This window comes from Myotis myotis, unplaced genomic scaffold, assembly GCF_014108235.1.
Source record: "Myotis myotis isolate mMyoMyo1 unplaced genomic scaffold, mMyoMyo1.p scaffold_m19_p_20, whole genome shotgun sequence".
Lineage (NCBI taxonomy): Eukaryota > Metazoa > Chordata > Mammalia > Chiroptera > Vespertilionidae > Myotis > Myotis myotis.
This window is the reverse complement of record NW_023416325.1, coordinates 23,285,890-23,309,076: the sequence shown is the minus strand read 5'-3', so window position 1 is coordinate 23,309,076 and position 23,187 is coordinate 23,285,890. Positions and strand designations below refer to the sequence as shown.

General features: G+C 52.1%; 1 non-coding gene across 1 annotated transcript; it reads left to right on the top strand.

The window, feature by feature from the left end:
- The first annotated feature begins 22,853 nt into the window (after positions 1 to 22,853).
- On the top strand, positions 22,854 to 22,955 carry LOC118678679. The gene has a single exon (XR_004974969.1). It is a non-coding gene; the product is annotated as a U6 spliceosomal RNA (small nuclear RNA).
- Positions 22,956 to 23,187: the final 232 nt, after the last annotated feature.

Here is a 23,187-nt window from a genome sequence, read left to right as displayed (position 1 = left end):
ACTGGTGTGGCTGAGTGAGCATCCACCTATGAACTAGGAGGTCACGGTTTGATTCCCAGTCAGGGCACATGCCTGGGTTACAGGCTCAGTCTCCAGTGGGGGCCGTGCAGGAGGCAGCTGATCAGTGATTCCCTCTCATCATTGATGTTTCTATCTCTCTCTCCCTCTCCTTTCCTCTCTGACATCAATAAAAACATATTTTAAAAACGTACTAGCATTTCTCATTTAAAAATTGAAAATACTGTTTTAAAAGTTAATTTATTAACTTAAAAAATTTATATATAAAGGTCAAAAACTAACCCAATAAAATCTATATTCCAATAAAAACTGCAATGACTATAAAATCATGGTTCTTTGTAACTGCTACTAAAGCAGAAAATATTTACTTAGAAATCCCTTATTGTTCTCTTGGCCTCTGAAATGTTAAGTCATCATTAAAATTTATGGTTTTATATTATTACAGCCTTTGCCCCAGTTAAAAAGAAAACACAAAAACACAGAGCTAGAGGGAATCAAATAAACAACAGCACCTAAATGTCTCCCCTGGGAAGTAAAGGGGCCATAATAAATCAAACCCATCTTATAATCCAATTATAAAAACTGGAAAACGTATGTTATGTTCTCAAACTATAAGTTTTATAGTAAATACAAAATGTAAATAAGACAGGCAACAAAACCTGCATCATAATAACTTATACGTTAAAAATAACCCATAATGTTTTTCTTCATAAAGGCCCTTAAGACATGACTGCCTCCCATTTACCTGCCTTTCACTTTGGAGAGGAAAAATCAGCCTTGACTTCCATCCAAAGTTATGATATTCATTCATCTGCAATAGTCCCATGTGCCGAGCCAGCTCAGTCAGGGGTTCCGCAAGCCCGAGGGAGGGCGGTGAAGGATGAAATGACAGACAGAGAGAATAAGCTGGGTCGTGGATCTTCCTGTGCCTGGCTGAGGCCACAGAGAGCGATCCAGAGGCAAGCTGAGCCTTTATTTTATAGCCAGAGGTAAACAAGGTGGTGGTCACCACAGTTACAATGTTCTTGTGAGTTTCACTTGTTTTGGCAGCACTTGCTGCACCTACCACAGCCCATTAGCTGCCCAGATAAGATCTAGGGAGCGTCATAAGGTCAAGCCTAATTATGCTAAGAGGACTGTGCCCGCTGAGCTGGGACTGGTTTGTGGCGTTGCCAACAGGTCAGTCTGAGGCTTAACCCAATAGCCGCTCCCTACAGTCCCACTGCTAAACCAGGCAAATGCTAACTACAGCTTCCTGGAGATAAGCCTTCCTAGCAAAGTGGCACCTCTGTACCCAACCTACAGGTTGGCCATCTCTTCTTTTTTTTGGATTAATTTATGACAAAAAGGAAAATATATGAATGAAAAGGGACCAAATCGTAACCTGACAAGCTCAGGGGAGGACTGCATGACAGCCTTGCTAACTCAGAGACCGAAAATAACCACAGAGGAGGGTCTGAAATTAAAACTTTGTAACTAAAAGCAGTTTATAGAATAGAAACATTCCTGACTAAGTTCATCTTTACCTTAAATAACCTGTCTGCTTCCTTTTACGCCTACAATTACATACTTACTATATTTAGAGAGAGAGAGAGGGAGAGGGAGAGAGAGAAAGAGAAAAACATTGATCAGTTGCCTCCTGGATGTGCCCTTTCCTGTAATCAAACCTGCCACATTTTTGTATGCCTTCAGTGTGTCTTTTCTGGAGAAGGGATTATTTCAGATCATCTAAAAAATTCAGTTATTTGTTATTTTGTTCACGCTTTTTATAAATTCTTGATTTTGGATAACAAGTGATATTGGAGATATTTGCAACTATTTTCTTGCATTTCATAGGCTCTCTTTTTGCTCTTTCGGTAGCTTCTTTCAGGGCATAGAAGATTTTAATGTCAAAGAAAAAAATCATTTGTGTATTAATTTGTCATTGTTTTGGCTTTGGAAGAGATTGCTCTGATTTGCCAACATGAGCCTCATGCATCTTCTCGTGTGTAAAAGTGTGTCATCATTGCGTAATTTTATAGTGCTTAATTTTTTCTAATTATATTTATCCTCATTTAGGTTAGATTAGAATTTTAGAGGAAGAGGGCGAGTTCATCAGGGTCAGGGTCAAAAGTCAAGGGTCAGAGTTCAAGGTTCAAAGGCCAAAGATTAAGGTTCAGAGGTCAAGGCTCATAGTTAAAATGTCAGGGGTCAAGGCACAAGGCTTAAGTATCAGGGTTCAAGTGTCATATCAGGGGTTAAAGGCCGAGGCACAAGTCTTGGGCACCAGTTGTCAGAACTCAAGGGTCAGAAGTCAAAGTTCAAAATTCAGGGGTCAATGTGAAATTCAGTCATAGGTCAAAGGTCAAGGGTTACAGGTCAAAGATCAACATTTAAATGTCAATGATTAAGCACTAAGGCATGAGATTCCAGCTCAATGAAGGAAGGTTAATGGTCAGACATCATGGCTTGGTGTTAAGGATCAAGGGCCAGAGCTCAAATTTCAAGGCCGATGATAGTAGCTTAAAGTCAAAGGTCAGGGGTCAAAAGTCAAAGGCCAGAGATAGAAGTTCAGAGGTCAAGGATAGAAGTCTAGGATAGGAGATCAAAGTTCACATGATAAAGGTCAGAGGTTAAACTCCAGGAGAAAAGCCCCCGATCGGAGAGAACAGAAATTCAGGAGATAAGCAAAAGGCCACAGAAAGCAGAGAGATTAAGGAAGGAAGTGAGAGACGCGAGGAAATGGTAAAATTTTGTAGAGAAGCGAGAGTTCAGAGAAAATGGAGAGAATAAGGAAACAAATGAGTGATCAGAGTGAATGGAGAGGCTCCGGAAGAAGCCAGAGGTCACAGGAAACAGAGAGAATGAGGAGATAAGGGAGCCGTCAGGGAAAATGGGGACAATGAGGCCAGAAGCTGGAGATCACAGGAAACAGAGAGAATGAGGAGATAAGGGAGCCGTCAGGGAAAATGGGGACAATGAGGCCAGAAGCTGGAGGTCACAGGAAACAGAGAGAATGAGGAGATAAGGGAGCCGTCAGGGAAAATGGCGACAATGAGGCCAGAAGCTGGAGGTCACAGGAAACAGAGAGAATGAGGAGATAAGGGAGCCGTCAGGGAAAATGGGGACAATGAGGCCAGAAGCTGGAGATCACAGGAAACAGATTTAGGGTCAAAGTGATTCATCAGAGAAAATGGAGAAATTCTGGAGAAAAGTGATAAGAAGCCAGAGTTCAGTGAAAATGGAGAGATTCATGGGGGAAGTGTGATTTCAGAGGAAACAGAGAGATTCGGGAGAGAAGCACGAGTTCAGAGATAATGGGGAGAATAAGGAAAGAAGGGAGAGATCAGAGAAAAGAGAGATTTATGAGAGAAACAGGAAATCAGAAAAAACAGATTCCGGAAAGAAGCAAGAGATCACAGGACAGGGAGAGACTCTGGAGTGAAGCGAGGCGTTAGAGGAAATGGGTGACTCAGGAAAACCCGCTGGCATGACACCAGCACCACTCGGCAAGCACTCGGAACCAGGACTCAGCAAAAATTCAAAACCATGACTTAGCTGTTATGGGGTGGGCAAACTTTCTGACTCGAGGGCCACAATGGGTTCTTAAACTGGACCGGAGGGCCGGAACAAAAGCATGGATGGAGTGTTTGTGTGAACTAATATAAATTCAAAGTAAACATCATTACATAAAAGGGTACGGTCTTTTTTTTCAATAGTTTTATTCATTTCAAACGGGCCGCCGCGGGCCGTAATTATTAAGTATAATTAGTCAAGGGGAGTCCTAATAGTGCCCTCTTGTGGCCTTTCTGAGAACAGCACCCTCCCCCTAGTAAGGCATCTTTTGTGAACATTCTAAGAGTAGGGGAGGATTTGCAATTGCTCCGTCTTCTGGACATTCTGAGAACACCACCCTAGTAAGGGATTAATTAGTTGATGTACTAGTTACATGTGCTATGCCTCCCAACCTCTAATGCAGGGCAGTGTCAAAGGCTGTTTTTGCCTACTTAGTTCTGGCAAAGGCTCAAAGACTCCAGAAACCCATCTCTGCCTGCAGACTGATTGGATTCAGTCTTGAGTAGCCTCCGGCCACCGTGCACAGGTGTGGGGGAGGTTTTCCAGTCCACGCTGCCCTCCCTGTGCCGGAGCCCAAGGTGTGGCTGCACGCTAAATTTTGTGCACTGGCCCTTTAAGAGGGTGCCTGCACTTCCAGCCCCCTCTCCCTAGCGGAGAGCGCCCTGCTGCTTTTCACCGCCAGCTGTTCTGTGAACATTGTCTCAGCTCTGGTGCTCTCTGCCGGGAAGAGGGGGTAGCTCGGGGATGAGACCCTAGAGTCCTCAGTGCCCCCCCCCACCCCCCAAACACACACACACATCTGAGATATTTCCCCAGAACTTCGGCTGCTGTGTTGGGAGTCAGGCCAGCCCCTCCTGGCTCTGCCCTTTCTACCAGTCTCTATGCCGTCTCCATTTTCGATCCTTGGTTATTAAGGTTCTCTCCAGCTAGTCTTCAGTTGATTATTCCAGATTTTTAAAATTTATTTTTAGTTTTAGTTATAATTCCAGTTTGGTGCTGGGAGGGAATCTGTGTCGCATCCACTTACCCCGCTGCCATTATAAATCTTCTTTTCTGTAGTGCCCTCTTGTGGATATTCTGAGAACAGCACCCTGGTAATCTAAACAATTCAATTTAATCTGTTGATTCAATCTACTTAATCTAATCCACTGATTTAACCATCTGATCTAAAATACCGAATCTAATGTACTGATTTAAACCACCTAATCTAATCTATCTAATAGAATCTACCGATTTAAGCTACATAATCTAATATACTTATCAAATATAAATAATCAAATCTAACACTGATTTATTTTACCTAAGATAATACTGATTTAATCTACTTAATCTAATTTGGCTTTTTCGATCTACTGATTTGTTCTATCTAATATGATCTACTGTTTTAATCTACCTACTAGAATACACTGATTCAATCTACCAAATCCACTCTAATGATGTAGCAACCTAATTCTACAAATTGATCTGATCAACCTAATCCAACCAACAAAAGCAAAACCTAATTGAACCAATTAAGTAAAATAATGCAAGCAGCTGATTTAAGCACTCTAATCCAATTATATGAATGAATCAGCTAACCCAATAAACTGATTTAATAAATCTGATCCAATCAGCTAATGGGTCAGGGTCAGGGGTCTAAGGCCCTAGGGGGCTAGGGGCCTAGGACACTAATGATAGGGGGACTTATAATCTGATAGATATAGCACCTGAATTAATCTGAAAAAATAATATTATTTTAAATCTTAGAACACATATATTTATGTGAATAGGGAGTTAAGTTTCTTATATGTGAACTAGTGACCTGGTGCATGAAATTCGTGCACATTAAAAGGGAATTAATTAGAGAAAATATTTTAATATTGCTATTTGCCTTTTCTCTATAATAGAAGTGTCTGGCCAGCCCCACCCCCATTGGACGACACCAAGACCTGGCTGGCCCCACCCCCACAAAGCCCCACCAGGTAGGGGACACAGCCTCATGTCCTGGAGCTGGGGCAGGGGGCAAGGCCTCAGGTCACCTGGCATGGCACTGGGGTGGGAGGGTGCAGCCTCAGGTTCCCCAGCCCTGATGCTGGGGTGGGGGATGCGGCCTCAGGTCACCCAGCACCAGGCAGGGGGCGCAGACACAGGGGATTGCAGCTTCAGGCCCCTGGCCCCGACACCAGGTTGTGGGGGTGCCGCCTCAGGTCCCCAGGCCCCAACGCTGGGGTGGGTTGCACGGCCTCAAGTCTCCCAGCCCCGGCCCAGTGCCACACAGTGCAGGTCCTTACTGATCAGTCGTTATGGTGTGATGGCGTGACAATCATTTGCATATTAGCCTTCTATTATTATGACTGTGACCCGGTGAATGAAAATCATGCACGTTAAATGGGAATTAATTAGAGGAAATATTTTAATATTGCTACTTACCCTTTCTCTATAATAGGAAGTGTCAGAAGTAAGAGAAAATTAGTAAAATGCATATGAAAATTTCCCTCCTGTCAGAGTCTGGGGTGTACCACAGGACCCAAAGTCAATTCCCCGCCCACCCACGCATACCTCAAAATCATGTGAGACCCAGCCCCGGCCAGCCCCACCCGCATTGGGCGAGACCCAGACCCAGCTGTGCCGGGGTCCAGCCCCAGCAGTCCAGGAGTTCCCAAAGGTGTGGACAGTGTCAGTGAAGAATGAAGGGAATGGAGACAGCATTCAGATGATCAGAATAATTAGGTTCTTCTTTATTGCCCTGTTACAACTGTATTTATACTATTTGATTCTATAAGCATGCCTCTATAGTTACATCATGGTATGTTTTGGGCCCTCCTTTGACCTTTTACATTTTCTTGTTTTATGTTTACAGTTTCTTACCTGACCTTTGCTAAAAATCTTATTTCTATTTAGCTCTGCTGATTTTAATCTTATCTATTGTCTATGTTTCTACATTCTATTCTAAAGGTTAGTCGCTGTGTTCCATTATAAGGGCTAGTTTGTTATTTCTATTCTAAGGTTACTATTCTATTGCTCTACTGTTAAGCTATAAGGAAATACCTGAAGGAGGTTTTCCTATTCCATAGCCTAAGTCAGTGGTTGGCAAACTGAGGCTCACGAGCCACATGTGGCTCTTTGGCCCCTTGAGTGTGGCTCTTCCACAAAATACCACGTGCGGGCGCGCATGTACAGTGTGATTGAAACTTCGTGGCCCATGTGCAGAAGTCGGTATTTTGTGGAAGAGCCACACTCTAGGGGCCAAAGAGCCGCATGTGGCTCACAAGCCGCAGTTTGCTGACCACTGGCCTAAGTAAAGGTTGTGTAGCTTAAGCGTGATTGTTTGTAGCTATGGTGATTCACTACCTGCCTGGAACTTAGTTTAAGTCTTTCTGCTTGCGTAGCTTGCATAAGATTTTTAAATAAGAAGCCTGCCTGCATTGTTTGCAGTGGTATTTCTTTAGCTGTTTGATAGTTGTCCTTTTAGCCTTACTGGTGGTCTTCCTTGGGACTGCCTTGCGTTGGCGGGTTTTTAGGGGTGTAGGCTTTGGTACTTTCTCTGGTGTGCAGACCCCTGGGGATGTGGCCCGAGCAAGTCCTAAATTTATTGCTAACAGTCTTAGTCTGAGTTCCTCATAAGTGGTACGCTGTATTTCTGTAACAGGAGGGGGTTTTACTGATTTATTCCCTTCCCTAGTCCCATTAATCCCTAGCTCGAGGGAAACATTCCCAGCTGGGGAAACCTTTCCCAGGGAGGTGGCCGTGGTAAGAACACATAGTGCTAAGAAGGGGAGCAAACATATTAAGAACAGTATGCCATATACTCCACATCCCTTGCAACATATGCTGTGCAGATGTTTCTTCCCTGCAGCGACTGTGTCAAGCAGCAAGGATGGAACGGCTTCTGGCACTGCTGGCTCCTCCCCCGTCAAGCCTCGCTGGGGTGTGGGGTGTGGCCTCAGGTCACCAGGCTCCAGCACTGGGGGAGGGGGCATGGCCTCAGGGGGCCACAGCTTTAGGTCCCTGGCCCCAGTACCGGGGGTGGGTGTAGCCTCAGGGGGTGGCGGCCTCAGGTCCTTGCTGATTGGTAATTACAGCATGATGGCAGGACAACCATTTGCATATTAGCCTTTTATTATTATGACTAGTGCCCAGTGCACAAAATTCATGCACATTAAAAGGGAATTAATTAGAGGAAATATTTTAATATTGCTACTTGCCCTTTCTCTATAATAGAAGTGTCAGAGATGAAAGAAAATTAGTAAAAATATATATGAAAATCTCCCTCCTGTCAGTCTGGGGCATGCCACAGGACCCAGAGTCAGGTCTCTGCCCATCCGTGTGCACCTTGAAATTGCACGAGACCCAGACTCGGCCAGCCCCACCCCCATTGGGCGAAACCCAGACCCGGCCAACCCCACCCCCATGAAGCCCTGCTGGGCAGCGGGGGCATCCTCAAGTCCCCCAGCCTGGCACCAGGAGGGGGCGTAGCCTCAGGTCCCCAGTCATGATATTATACATAGAAAACCCCAAAGACTTCACCAAAAAATCTACTAGATTTAATAAATGAATTTGGCAATGTAGCAGGATACAAAATCAACATCTAGAAATCGATGGCATTTTTATACACCAATAATGAATTCTCAGAAAGAGAAACTAAACAAACAATCTCATTTACCATTGCAACAACAACAACAACAAAAATAAGATACTTAGGAATAAACTTAACCAAGGAGGCAAAGACCTGTACTCAGAAAACCACAGGACGTTGACAAAAGAGATAGAAGAAGGTATAAACAAGTGGAAGAATATACCGTGTTCATGGATTGGTAGAATCAACATCATTAAAAAGTCCACACTACCCAAGGCAATCTACAGATTCAATGCAGTCCCTATTAAAATACCAACAGCATATTGCACAGACCTAGAACAAATACTCCAAAAATTTATATGAAATCAAAAAAGACCCCGAATAGCTGCATCAAACTTAAGAAAGAAAAACAAAGTTGGGGGAATCACAGTACCAGATCTCATATTATACTACAAAGCCCAGGGCATCTGCTTTCCTAACCCCAGGGCCTCAGACCCCCACCCTGTGCTCCTGAATCTGTACCAGGATCTCAAAGGGGACCGGGAGGCGGCTGCTGTTGAGGATGGTTGACTGTTTGGTTCCTGCTCAGGGCATGTCTCTGGGTTGGGGTTGATCCATGGTTGGTGCAGGTACAGGAGGCAACAATGGATATTTCTCACATAGATGTTACTCTCTCTCTCTCTCTCCCTCTCCCTTTCCCTCTTTCTCTCCTTCTCCCTCTCTCTCCCCCTCCCTCTCCCTCACCCTTTTCCTCTCTCCCCCTCCCCCTCCCGCTCTCCCTCTCCCTCTAAAATGAATAACAACTTATTTAAAAAGGGAACCAGGAGAGGCAGCCGTGTTCTCCTGGGGGAGCGCAGGCGCTGTGAGAAGCATCCCAGGAGGTCCTCCTTGAGCCCTGCCCATGAGCGGGGACAGGGCGGGGTGGGAGGCACCGGCAGGTGGGGCCCAGGGGTGCCCACTTTGTTCACCGCCCTCCCAGGCGTCATGGAGCCCTACAGAGCATAGCAGCTGCGGGGTGTTTGCTGGGGTCACCCCTGACTCGGGCAAAAGGGCATGTGGACAGGACTGGCATCCAGGCCTGAGGGCTGCTGGCCCAGGAGGGGCACAGAGGAGGCCCTGCTCCCACCCCCCCCACCCCCACCCCCGCCCCGGTGTCTGTGTCTTTGTGCGGCTGGAGCTGGCTGAGCCCGGCCATCAGCCCTCCCACCGGCCCAGAACTCAGAGGAGGGAAGCACCAGGGTCACCTTCACACCTATTTTCAGCATCACCCTTTGCTTCAAATGAGTCACTTCCCGGGCAGCTGCCAGGGCGGGTGCTCATCCCCAGGCAGAGAACTGAACACTGGTTCCTCTCCACATTGGCACCTGCACTACCTCCCTCATTACCCGCAGGAAATGAAGCCCTCTCTCTAGGAAGATACTGTCGGCTCTCCCTCCACCCATCCCAGCCTGACTCAAGCATCTTGTGTTTCTGGTCCTCTCACCCCTGACTCAAGCATCTTGTGTTTCATTTCCCGCTCCTTCAGTTCCTGTCCCACCACACCCCTACATGAGGCTGTGATGGTCACAAGGCCTGTGTATAACCTGCACAACCTCCCTCTGTCCTGCATAACCTCTCTCTCTGACCCGCACAACCTCCCTCTCTGACCCGCACAACCTCTGTCTCTGACCTTCACAACCTCCCTCTGTCCTGCATAACCTCTCTCTCTGACCCGCACAACCTCCCTCTCTGACCCGCACAACCTCTGTCTCTGACCTTCACAACCTCCCTCTCTGACCTGCCCAACCACCTCCTGCCCGTGGTCTTAATTCAGCATCTAAGGGTTGAGGAATCTGGAGAAGTGCTGTGTATAAATTAATCAAGAGTCCAGAGATGAAACATAATTTTGGAAGGCATTTGGGGGCCAGAGGAGCTTGGCTACAGAAACCAAGTTCTCCTTGTCTCAGGACCCCTTGCTATTTATTAACACAACTAGAGGCCCAGTGCACGAAATTTGTGCACTGAGGGAGGGGTGTCCCCAGTCTGGTCTGCGCCCTCTCGCAGTCTGGGAGCCCTCAGGGGATGTCCGACTGCCAGCTTCAGCCAGGGGAGCAGGCCTAAGCCAGCAATCAGACATCCTTAGCGCTGCCGCGGAGGCAGGAGAGGCTCCTGCCACTGCCGCTGCTCACCAGCTGTGAGCCAGGCTTTTGGCTGAGCTGAACTCCCCCTATGGGAGTGCACTGACCACCAGGGGGCAGCTCCTGCATTGAGCATTTGCCCCCTGGTGGTCAGTACTCATCATAGTGAGCAGTTGTTCTGCCTTTCAGTCGATTTGTATATTAGCCTTTTATTATATAGACTAGAGGCCTGGTGCACAACATTTGTGTGTGTGTGTGTGGGGGGTGTCCTTCAATCCAGCCTGCACCCTCTCCAATCTGGGACCCCTTGAGGGATTTCCGACTGCCCATTTAGGCCTGATCCTAGTGGGATTGGGCCTAAACAGGGAGTTGACATCCCTCTCACAATCCAGGACTGCTGGCTCCCAACCACTCACCTGCCTGCCTGCCTGATTGCCCCTAACTGCCTCTGCCTGCCAGCCTGATCACCCCCTAACCACTCCCCTGCTGCCGGGAGCCGGTCCATGCTTGCTGTTTCAAGGGACCTGGCATATATGGCATACTGTTCTTAATATGTTTGCTCACCTTCTTGGCACTATGTGTTTTAACCAAGGTCTCTGAGAAAGGGTGTTTCCCCAGGTAGGGATTTTCCCCTGAAGTTAGGGAGGGAATAAAACCTCTTAACTAAGTGCCAGGCGGGTAATTAATCACTTTAACTATGAACAATCATGCTTAAGCTACATAATCTTTACTCCCTGGAATGGAGATAAGAAACGCCCTAACCTTTGTAATAGAGATTGATAGGATTGAATCAACTGGTATAAATACAGATGTAATAAGACAGCAAGAGACAGAACTTAGAATACAGAACTTAGAACTCAGAACTTAGAACACAGAACTTAGAACACAGAACTTAGAATAGACAGAACCTACACAGAACCTACAGACAGAAGAACTTCGCTGGAGAGAACATGGCAAAAGATCCTGGACTGAACCTGACTACAGAAATTGGCAAGAGAACCTGACTAGAACCTGGTAACTGAACCTGGCTGGAGAACCTAGCAAGAGAACATGGACACAGAACCTGGCTGGAAATCCTAAGCAGAACCTCGCTGGAGATCCAGACCTTAACCTGGCTGGAGATCCTGGCTAGAGATCCTGGCTAGGCTGCTGATCAACTGAACGCTGTCTCTGTGTCATTCCTTCTTCGCCAACTCCGTCCACACCTTTGGGGACCCCTGGACCTGCTGGGGTTGGACCCCGGCACCCTGCCACCCTGATTGATACCTAACTGCTCCCCTGCCAGCACGATTGCTCATAACTGCCCTCCCCTGCCAGCCTGGTCGCCCCTAACTGTCCTCCCCTGCAGGCCTGGTTGCCCCTAACTGCCCTACCCTGCCAGCCCGGTCACACCTAACTGCCCTCCCCTGCTGGCTTGGTCTCCCCCCCCACCCCGCCCGCCAACTGCCCTCCCCTGCTGGCCATCTTGTGTCCACATGGAGGTGGACATCTTGTGTGTTAGAGTGATGGTCAATTTGCATATTACTCTTTATTAGATAGGATTTGTCCTAAGGCAAGATAGATATACACTTCAAAGGCCAGGGTTTGTATACAGAAGCATTGTCAGATTGGTGAATCTGCCTATGGCTGTTCAGGTGTTTGGCCAGTAGGAGGCAATAACATGTAGATTGAAATGCCCTGATCTGTCTGGCAGCAAGCAATCAATTTATGCATCCATTTCAGGTTTGGGGGAATGCCCTCAGCCATCTCCAGATGATTCAACCCTGCCGACATGCTGGAACTGGCTTCTGGCAACCTCCCTCTCTGACCTCCCTCTCTGACCTGCACAACCTCCCTCTTGGACCTGCACCACCTCCCTCTCGGACCCACACAACCACCTTCCTCTTGGACCTGCAAAGCCTCAGGTCAGATCGTGGCTCAAACCCCTCGCCTAGCCCTGCCTCTGACCCTGGGGTTGGCGTCACTGCCAGGCAGGCCAGTGTGGGTGCTGGATCTTGGTGCCAGGGCAGACTGGCCCATGTGTTTACCCCCAAGTTCCCACAGAATGACAGGGACACAGACAAGGGAGGCGGCAGCGAGAGGGAGTTCCCACACTGTGTGGAAGCCGTGAGCCGAGGCAGGGCAGGACAGGGAGAGGGTCAGGTTGGCCCACAAAGCTGTGAACGTCTCTTGAGGCACTTGGCATCACGGGAGCCATAGGAGGCCTGGCATGGGACCAGGGCGTGGTGGGGAGTCTTTATTCCCGGCCATCACCACCGTGGAGCCCCGCTGGGGGGGGCCTCGGCCAGGGCAGTGATTGCTCTCGCTGTGCTCCTCCTGTCCTAGGGAGGGCTGCACCCCCACCTGGCATCACCCCAGACCACCGCCTCGGGGTCGGGTGCCGGGGGCAGCTCGGTTTCAGACACTCACCGTGTCCCTGTCATCACCCATGTCTGCTCCACCCACCCACTGGGACAGCAGGCAGCCCCGCCCCACCACTTCCTGGCTGGGAGACCTGGGCAAGTTACCTAACCTCAAAACAAGTAAACCTGGCCGGTGGCTCAGTGGTTAGAGCATAGGACCCTCACCCTGAAGGGTCACGGGTTCGATTCCTGGTCAAGGGCACATAGCTGGGTTGCAGGTTTGATCTCTGGCCTTGGTCAGGGCCGTGCAGGAGGCAACCAATCAGTATCTCTCGCTCTCCCTCGCTCCCTCCTTCACTGCTTCCCTTCCATTTCTCTCTAAAAATGGGGGTGGGGGGGAAATCCTCAGGTGAGGATTTAAAAAATAATAAATTATTTTTTTTTTAAAAAAAAGAAGACCGTGTCAAAGACCCTCAAACACAGCCGCTGAGCTCTCAGGGCAGGACGGGGAGCACAGCTAAGGGCCAGCAGCCTAGCAGCAGCCCGAAGGGCTCACCACGCCTTCCCCCCTCCGCTCCCAACCCCCCATGGGTCGCCTCCGCCGGCTCCCTCTGGTAACCCTGCCGGGAAACCCGGGTCCTGTGGGCGAGACCAGGCTGCTCCCCGCACGCTGAGGGGACAGGACCAAGCTGCCAGCCCTGGGGCTCCGGAGGCTATCGTGTCCCCCCTGGAGCTGGCTCGGGCGGCGGGAAAGGCGCGGGGTAACCCGCAGCAGCCTCAGGGGCAACGGGCGTCCTGGCTTCACCCACCGAGGCCGGGGGTGGCTTACAGGGAGGGGCCGGCAGGACCGGTGGGAAGCGGCAGGCAGCTGTGGGCTGATGGGCGCGAGGGGCTCAGACACACACACACATGCACACGCACACACATGCACACATGTACACACACACACGCGAGCACAGGCACAGGCACACACATGCACACATATACACACACACACGAGCACTGGCACAGGCACACACACATGCACACGCACGCACAGGCACACACGCGCGCGCTCACACATGCACACACGCACACACAATGCACACGCACACACATGCACACATATACACACACACACGAGCACTGGCACAGGCACACACACATGCACACACGCGCGCTCACACATGCACACACGCACACACAATGCACACGCACGCACATGCACACGCACACACGTGCACACACGCGCACGCATGCGCGCGCACACACACAGCACGCGGACCGCCTGTCCCCACCGCCCGGGGCTCCATGCTGCTCTCTAGGGCTCCAGGACGCTCCTGTGGGACCAGTTGTTTGCTGGTGTGGGCTGCTCCCAGGTGCACCGGGCGGGGCTGGCCTGGGCGTTAGGGGTCCGGCTGCGGGGACGGGGGGCCCGGAGGGGGCGGCGGGGAAAGGCCCGGAAGCGCTTTAGGTCCCCTCCTGGCCCCAGAGCTGGGGCAGCGCTCCCTCCCGGCGGAGCCGAGTGCTGGGGGCGCCGCTGATCGCGCTGCGGCTCTAGACCAGCGGGTTCCTAGTGAATGAGGCGGAGCCGGGCAGCCATCGCCCCAGCTGCAGGCTCAGGCCCTCCGGTCTGTTCCCCGCGCTCCTGGGAGGGACGGGAGGAGAAGGACCAGCCGCTCCCAGCAGGGACCTGTCACCACACCTGGGAGCGGCCAGGGGCCAGAGAGGTGTGGCCACCGCGCGGGGCGAGCTGAGATCCGTGCCCCTGCCTGGCCCTGGCTGCGGGCTCCGGCTGCACTCGCCCAGGCGGCCCGCAGCCGCAGGGACCCCCACCCGGGCCCTGGCTCTGCTCCCGGCTCCCGCTTCTTCTTGGGGGGCGGGGGGGGGGTATGGGACTTTAGAAACCGAGGCGTGCAGCTTCACCCACATAACGCTTCTACCACGTCTCATCCTCCCGGGGCCTTTGGAAATCCTTGTGCCAGCAGCCTCCCCGCCCCCGAGAACCCACTCCCCCGCCCCCCAGAACCCACACCCCCCAGAACCCACTCCCCCCCAGAACCCACTCCCCCCAGAACACACTCCCCCCAGAACCCACTCCCCCCCAGAACCCACTCCCCCCGCCCCCCAGAACCCACTCCCCCCAGAACCCACTCCCCCCGCCCCCCAGAACCCACTCCCCCCAGAACCCACTCCCCCCGCCCCCCAGAACCCACTCCCCCCAGAACACATTCCCCCCAGAACCCACTCCCCCCCAGAACCCACTCCCCCCAGAACCCACTCCCCCCCAGAACCCACTCCCCCCAGAACCCACTCCCCCAGAACCCACTCCCCCCGCCCCCCAGAACCCACTCCCCCCAGAACCCACTCCCCCCAGAACCCACTCCCCCCCAGAACCCACTCCCCCCAGAACCCACTCCCCCCAGAACCCACTACCCCCAGAACCCACTCCCCCCAGAACCCACTCCCCCCAGAACCCACTACCCCCAGAACCCACTCCCCCCCAGAACCCACTCCCCCCAGAACCCACTCCCCCAGAACCCACTACCCCCAGAACCCACTCCCCCCCAGAACCCACTCCCCCCCCAGAACCCACTCCCCCCAGAACCCACTCCCCCCAGAACCCACTCCCCCCCAGAACCCACTCCCCCCGCCCCCCAGAACCCACTCCCCCCAGAACCCACTCCCCCCCAGAACCCACTCCCCCCAGAACCCACTACCCCCAGAACCCACTACCCCCAGAACCCACTCCCCCCCAGAACCCACTCCCCCCCCCCCCAGAACCCACTCCCCTAGCAGCGGAGAGAGCCCGCCCACACGCGCTCCTATGCGGGCTTTCTTCTCTCAGTGAATATCGCGTGATTCTAGCAGGTGGAAAGCGGGTGTGTTTCAGGGTTCATGTCCCTGATTTCACAGCAGCACAGAATCCCCCCCAACGCGGAGGGCCGGGCACACGTCTCTCCCCCCTCACCGCCCATTCCCCGCTGCTGGGCCCTCGCTCAGAGGTGCCGGTCAGCTGACCTCATCCCTGCAGCTCCGTTCCCTGCCCTGAGGTGTGACGTCAGCAGACATGTCCCTGCGCTGTTGCCCTCCATGAGGTGTGACGTCAGCAGACATGTCCCTGCGCTGTTGCCCTCCATGAGGTGTGACGTCAGCAGACATGTCCCTGCGCTGTTGCCCTCCATGAGGTGTGACGTCAGCTGACCTCATCCCTGCAGCTCAGTTCCCCGCCCTGAGGTGTGACGTCACCAGACCATTCATCCGCAGCCTCATTTCCTCTTCCGTTAACTACACCTGCCCCCGGGGCGGTGGGGACCGCATGGATTTATGGGTTATGCGTCTGCCACTGGGGATACATTCCCTGGAGAGAACCTGGAAATGCCTGGAGGCTCGTGAAGCCACTGACCGATCGCCCTTCCCCAGGGCCGGCCCGGGAGGTGCTCCGGGTGAGCTGGTCCGATGTGGGTTCGCAGGGACAGTGCTGAGCCTGCTGTGCTGTGGGCCGCGGTGTGCTGGGCCCTGGCTGCGTCTACAGCCACAGCAGGAATACCGGTTCACTTTAGACATGCATCATGTATAATAGAGAGTGCTTTCCAACGCAGGAATTTCCAAGATTAAACACTGAGACTTCAAAGAAACGTCAAATCTGAAACCCAGCTTATCTGCCCCCAGCTACGTCTCTCCCCCTCGTGAGGGAGCTGTGCCCCAAAGACACTAACCCCACACCTGGGTGCGCCTCCCCTGCTGGGGTCCCTGCAGGTGGCGTCAAGGTGAGGGGAGGTCCCCAGGTGGCCTGGCTCAGTGTGGTCAGGTCCTTACAAGAAGAGCAAATGCCATCTGAAGACAGAGTCACACAAAGGAGGGAGGGGGTGTACACGGGGGGGGGGGGGGGGCATGTGACAATGAGGCAGAGACTGAGGGATGTGCCTGAAACAAAGGGTGTGGGAATGAGGGCCACAAGGAGGGGGAAGTGGGAAGGGGGCGAGGCCCTGCTGACACCCTGGCCTTGGACTTCAGCCACAGAACTACGAGGGAGCAAGTTTCTGCTGTTTTAAGCCACCTGGTCTGCAGGCTTCATTACAACCCGCAGGACACGCACAGCCTGTGTGACTCAGAGGTGGGCAGCCGGGAGGTGGGCTGGAGTGGCTGGCAGATCAGGCTTCACCCTCGGGTGCCCGGCAGGGAGGCCACCAGGATCACGCAGCCCTCGGGCTGGACAAGGTGCTGCCAGGACTTGGAGCACCCTACCTGCCTCCACGACTGGAGGAAAGCTAAGGCGGGGCTTCAGACCAGACCAGAGAGGCTGGAAGGAGGCTGACAGGGAGCACTGGCTGTCAGCCGGGGGCAGTGCCTGGGGGAGGAGAGGATGGGGGGCTCTTCCATCCCCTCCTGCTGGAGGCCCCAGGTGCGCTGAGACAAATATGCCCCAAGCTGCTGTGGTTGCTGGCTAGGCCAGGCCTCGCCCCTGCACTGCAGAAAGTTCTGGGAATGGTCGAGCACATTTGGGGCCCAGGCAGGGAAGCCTGCCCCCACAAAGGAGACAGTATTAGGGCGCCTGCATAGCCCTGCCCACATCTCCTCCCTGGAGCAGCCCTGAAGGGGGGTGCAAGGTGGGGCAGCTGGCTCGAGCTCTGTCCTGGCCCGGATCTCAGGGCAGTTCCACGGGAAGCCAGTGCCCACAGAAGGCCACCAGCGCCCATGGGAGGCCACCAACACCCACGGGAGGCCACCAACGGCCATGGGAGTCCACCAACACCCACAGGAAGCCACCAATGCCCACGAAGGGCCACCAACGCCCACAGGAGGCCACCAGCACCCACGAGGGGCCACCAACGCCCACAGGAGGCCACCAGCACCCACGAGGGGCCACCAACGCCCACAGGAGGCCACCAGCACCCACGAGGGGCCACCAACGCCCATGGGAGGTTACCAACGCCCACAGGAGGCACCAGCACCCACAGGAGGCCACCAACGCCCATGGGAGGCCACTAATGCCCACGGGAGGCCACCAACACCCACGGGAGGCCACCAACGCCCACATGAGGCCACCAGCGCCCACGGGAGGCCAGCCAAGCAGCTTCTCCTGGTTGGAAGGACTCCAGCTGCCTGGTCTGGCTCTTCTGCCCCAAGGACGCGCCCTGGAACCTCAGCACCTCAGCAAAGGCACCGCAGGCCGCGTGCTTCCTGCAGCTCTGCCCCTGGGCCGGCGGGGCCTCCGGAAGCAGAGCTCTGTCCCGTGGCCTCTCCACACATGAGTCCTCTTCAGACACGGGAGCACCGGCCTCCCCTCTCCCCGCTGGGCCTCTCAGGATACGGGGGCCTGTCAGCTCCCCGGTCAGGGTCCCGCCGGCCTCACATCCAACTGAGCTGGCACGTGGCTCCCAGGTGGAGGCTGGGCACTGGGCACTGCGGGCGATGGCCTGAGCCTGCGTGACCCCCTCCCAGGCGGGGTGAGTGTGGGGAGAGGGCGCCCTGGGGCCTGAGGTGAGGCGTCCAGGTCAGGGCCGAGGTCACCTTCCTGGAGAGGATGCAGGGCTGCTGTTGAAGCTCATGGTGGTAACAGCTGCCAACTTTCAGCTCCTACGGCAAAGGGCGCGGGACCTGCAGGAATGGGACCAGCGGGCCTGCCCTGTCCGGGGGCTAACGTGACTCCCCTGGAAGGAGACCCTGGGCCCCAATGGCCTGTCCTGGAGCCGCTGGGGCGTCAGGGCAGGAGGGCTGGGCAGCGGGTCTTCCACCCAAGCTTTGGACTAGGCAGCGGCCAGTCAAGGGTCAGCGCTCCGTGCGAGGAAGGCACTGGCCACGAGGTGGCGCCCGCACCCCGGCCTCGGGGCCAGCGCTGAGAGCGGGCTTGCCACCCGGACAGAGGAGCTTGCAGGGCTGAGCACAGCGGAGAGGCTTCCGCCAGGGGGACCTGGAGCCCGTCTGCGTGTGCGTGTGCGTGTGCGTGTGTGTGTGTGTGTGTGTGTGTGTGTGTGTGTGTGTGTGTGTGTCTGTGTGTGTGGGGGGCGGGCTTGGGGAGGGGGGGCTCACTGAGCCCAGGGCAGCAAAGAAGCCTCAAAATGGAGCCCCGCGGGAACCTGGAGGTGTGGGGATTTGAGAGAGTTCCCAGCTCGGCTGGGCCTAACCCCCGACTTGGGAGAGAGGCCCCGGTTGAGAACCACCTGGCACATCCCAATACTTTCGCTCAGAGAAACCTCGCAGGGCCTGTGGGCAGAGCTGGAGCGGGAGGGTCCTGGGGAGGAGGCCCGAGGGCCCGGGTGGAGTTGTTTAGCACAGAAAACAGCAGGAGACTCCAAAGGCTCCAGGTCCCACTGCGTGGGAGGCGGGGCCCAGGGAAGGAGTATGGCCTAACCCAGCACCGGGCACCGGGCACCGGACACCGGGCAGGGAGGAGCAGGGGAGGTGAGCAGAGACCCTGCCTGTACCCTGCTCCTCTCTGCCGCTCCACACCCCTCCTGATGGTCACACAAGGACCCCTTCTCCCAAATCAGTGCTCTGAGCCCCCCTGGGCCCCAGGCACAGTCTTCCTGTCCAAGGGCAGCCTCTGCAAACCCCACCTTTCAGAGCTGCCCAGAGAGCCACTGGGCTTCCAGGTCGCCGTGAGCGCCCAGGTCACAGTGAGCGCCCAGGTCACCTCTGAGCTCCCAGGTCACAGTGAGCTCCCAGGTCACCTCTGAGCTCCCAGGTCACTGGGCTCCCAGGTCACTGATGAGCAGGCTGTGGCCACACAACTCAATCTGGTAACAGCGGCCTTTTAGCAGGAGCCTCTGCACTCAATGTCTTAGAGCGGAGGAGTGGCCACCAGTGAACTCTTGGGCAGGTGGCAGGCCAGGCATGGGAGGTGGAAGCCTTCCTCTGGCCTCAGGTCCTACAGGAGACATGGCCCCCGGACGTGACCGGCAAATTCAGTGTCCTTGGCCCTCGGACTCTTCTCTGGTTCCAAGGCCAAATCCTGCTTAATCTGCAGTGACCACACCTCGACCAGCTGCCTCGGTGTTAGCGTTCAGCTCTGTCCTGACCCAGGTGCCTGTAGCTTGAACCCGGAGCCAGGGACCCCTGTGTGGCCCAGGACGGCGAAGTCACTCACTCCGGTGCTGTGGCAAGTCTGCATCAGAGCCAGCCAGCCAGAGTCGTGTCCCTCCAGCGCTCAGACTGGTGATACAGGTGAGTCCTGGTCACTATTTGCCATGACATTCTCAGGAAGAGATTAGCTCAGTCCAGTCTGATTGGCATTCGGCAAAACCTAGTGAAGCAAGTGTTCTGATTGCTGAGGGCTTAACGGGAAGGCGCTTAACGCTTAGCCGGCTAACACCTCAGACATGGTCCAGATGCAGCTTAAACTGATAAATCCAACTACATAAAAGTTTTCGGTATTGTCTGCTATGTTGTTTTCAATTCTACATTCATGGTTGCCACTTGTGGGCATCCCGACCAGGGATCAAATCTGAAACCTGGTATGTGCTCTGACTGGAAATTGAACTCACAGCCTTTTGGTGTACGGGATGACACTCCCAACAACTGAGTCACCTGGCCAGGCATGAACACTTTTTCATAACTTATTGATCCTTTAGATAACCTCTTCTGTGAAACAGTTCTTCAAGTCTTTTGCCTATTTTTAATTGGGTTATTATTTTTTATTGATTTGTAGTTCTTTATTTGTCATGAATATGCCTTTTGTTGAATATGTATATTATGAATATCTTCTCCCAGTTTTTAGTTTACCTTAACAATGTGTTTTGATGAACTAAAGTTCTTCACGTTAATGAAGTTCAATGTAACAATCGTTTATTCCATGACAGTGCTTCTTTGTGAACTTTTTAGGAAAACTATCCTATCCCAATTCATGAAGATATTTACCTATTTTTTTCCCCTAGGAACTCTGTGGCTTTATTTATCACATGTAGGTTTATGAGCTATTTCAAATTAATTTTTGTGTATGGGGCGAGGTAGGGATAGAAGTATTTTTTTCATATGAATGCCCAATTCATATGATCAAGAATCATTTACTGTAGAACAATCCTTTCCCCACTGAATTTTTGTTGAACCTTTATTGGAAATCAGGTTATCTCCTATTGTTTCTGGGTCAATTTCAGTGATGTTTTGGTCTATCTTTGCACCACACTAACTGGATTTGTTTGATTTGCTATTGCTGTGTAATGTTAAACCAACTTTGCATTCCTAGAATAAGTCCAACTTGGTTTTGATTTATTATTCTATTTATATATTGCTGAATGCAACAAAGGAGTTGCATTCAATTTGATGATTTTTTTGTTTGGAAATTTCTGAGGGAAAATAGACTTTGGTAGAATTTATCAGCTCTACCCCACTTAAGACTGGGGTTTTCTTTGTGAGACAGTTTTTACTTATAGAGTTGATTCCTTAAGTAGATATAGGATTGTTCAGATTTTCCATTTTTTCTTACATGCCTTTGGATAACTTGAGTTTTTCTAGGAATTTATTTATTTCTTCAAAATTTTCAAATTTATTGGCCTAGAGTTATTGGCAAATTGTGTAATGGTTAATGGGCTCTGTGTCTGTCACTGAAGAAGTGTGGACTCTTGGGTATGTTAACTGCTTGGGCCTCACAGTAGTGCTGGGGTCTTTGCTATGGTTGGGTTCTCCTGCTGTTTGTTAGGCTTGAAGAGCTGAACAAATCTTCCTGATTTATAGTCTTTCTTCAGATGTGTTAATACCTTCAGTCAGGCTTTGGCTTAAATTAAATCCTGGCCCAGAGACTCTTAATCCCTTTAAGGGTTAGTTATTTCTGTTCTGATTTTATTTCCATGTTATTTTCTTTTGGGGGTTGCCTCAATGTTACTCAACCATGTCACCTAGAGGTAGCTGAATTGTTTTCCAGGAATATTGCCACATTCACTCTTAACTGCAGCATTAGACAGAGCTCATCTCACGGAGCCCTCCTGCCACTGATCATTTCCATGAGACAAGAATCCTCTGCACCAATCCCACAGGCCCCAGACGGCAGGGAGTCGAGCTGTAAGCAATGCACACTACACCTTCCCTGCTGGCACAGTCCTCTGAGTCTTACAGTCTAAGTCTAAGACATGTTCTCCCAACGAGTCTGAGTGTTCTTTGCTTATAACACTTATAACACTCAATTTCCTGTTGAAGAATGGGTGCAAAAACCTGACTCACTTCTGTGTTACCACCTGCCCAAAGTCTCAAATCAAAATATTTCACCTATTTAAAATATATTGCATCATAAAAATCTTACCAAGTCACTCATCCATTCAACAGATATTTATTGATCACATCCTAGGAGCTAAGAACCGATCTAGGCCCTGGGTTTATAGCAATAAACAAGAAGACACCATCCCTGATGTCTGGAGCTATTTGCGGTCAATGCACTAACTCCTATTGAATTGGGCATTCAATACTGCCCCTTTCTAACATTTCAACGTTTAAAATCAGAGCTGGTCTAGAAAATAAAAGGCTTATGATCACCTGTTCATATGACAATCCTTGACGCTTTGAAGTTGGGTAAGGTTTCTTTGGAAAGGGGTCTGCAATTGCAAAGAACCAAGCCTGGTGAATGACAGGAGTGATGCAACTGGTGAAGAGCATCTATCTAGAGCCATGATAAAATAATGAGACTGGTTGCTCCACGGGACCGGATGCCTCCGGAAGGCAGGGACTCTGACCTGTTTATCCCTCATTCCCAACGTCTGGCACACTGCCTGGCATATAGTGGGTGTTTGATGAAATTAGAGCACTCCCTTGGTGATCCCATCTAGTCTCTTTACGATCAAGACAGAAATAACTCCCAAATGTATATCTCCAGTCCTGAATTTGCCTCTGAATTTGGCTCTTATATCCAATTGCCTTCTCATCTTACCTGGCTGTCTTCTAGATATCATTAACTTAATATGTTCAAAATCATGTTTTTTATTCCTTTTCTACCCCACTCACAAACTGTTCCACCCACAGTCTGCCCTTACTCAGTCAACGACAGCTTCACCCTTCCCTGACAGTTGCTCATGGTCAAAATCTTGAAGTCATCCTTGACTCCTTTCTTTCTTCCTCCTCCTCCTCCTCCTCCTCCTCCTCCTCCTCCTCCTCCTCCTCCTCCTCCTCCTCCTTCTCCTTCTAAAATATATTTTTATTGATTTCAGAGAGGAAGGGAGAGGGAGAGAGAGATAGAAATATCAATGACTCTGCTGGGAATCAAGCCCACAACCTGAGCACATGCCCTGACCAGGAATGGAACCATGACCTCCTGGTTCACAGGTTGACACTCAATCACTGAGCCATGCCAGCCGGCAGCACATATACATCGGCAGCACATGTACTAAAATTGGAACAATACAGAGATCAGCATGGCCTTTGCGCAAGGACGACAGGCACAGTTGTCAAGTATATACAGTATATCTGCCTAAGTGACTGTTACAACCAGCCGACCGGCGAACTGGCTGGTAGCTATGACGTGCACCGACCACCAGGGGGCAGACGCTGCCCCCTGGTCATTAGTGGGTTCCCACAGCCAACCTCCTGCAGCCCGCCACCCCGTCGTCAGCTGTGGTCCCTCCCCCTGCCAGGTCGAGGGACCCCACCTGTGCATGAATTTGTGCACCAGGCCTCTAGTATCCTTCCTATATAATAA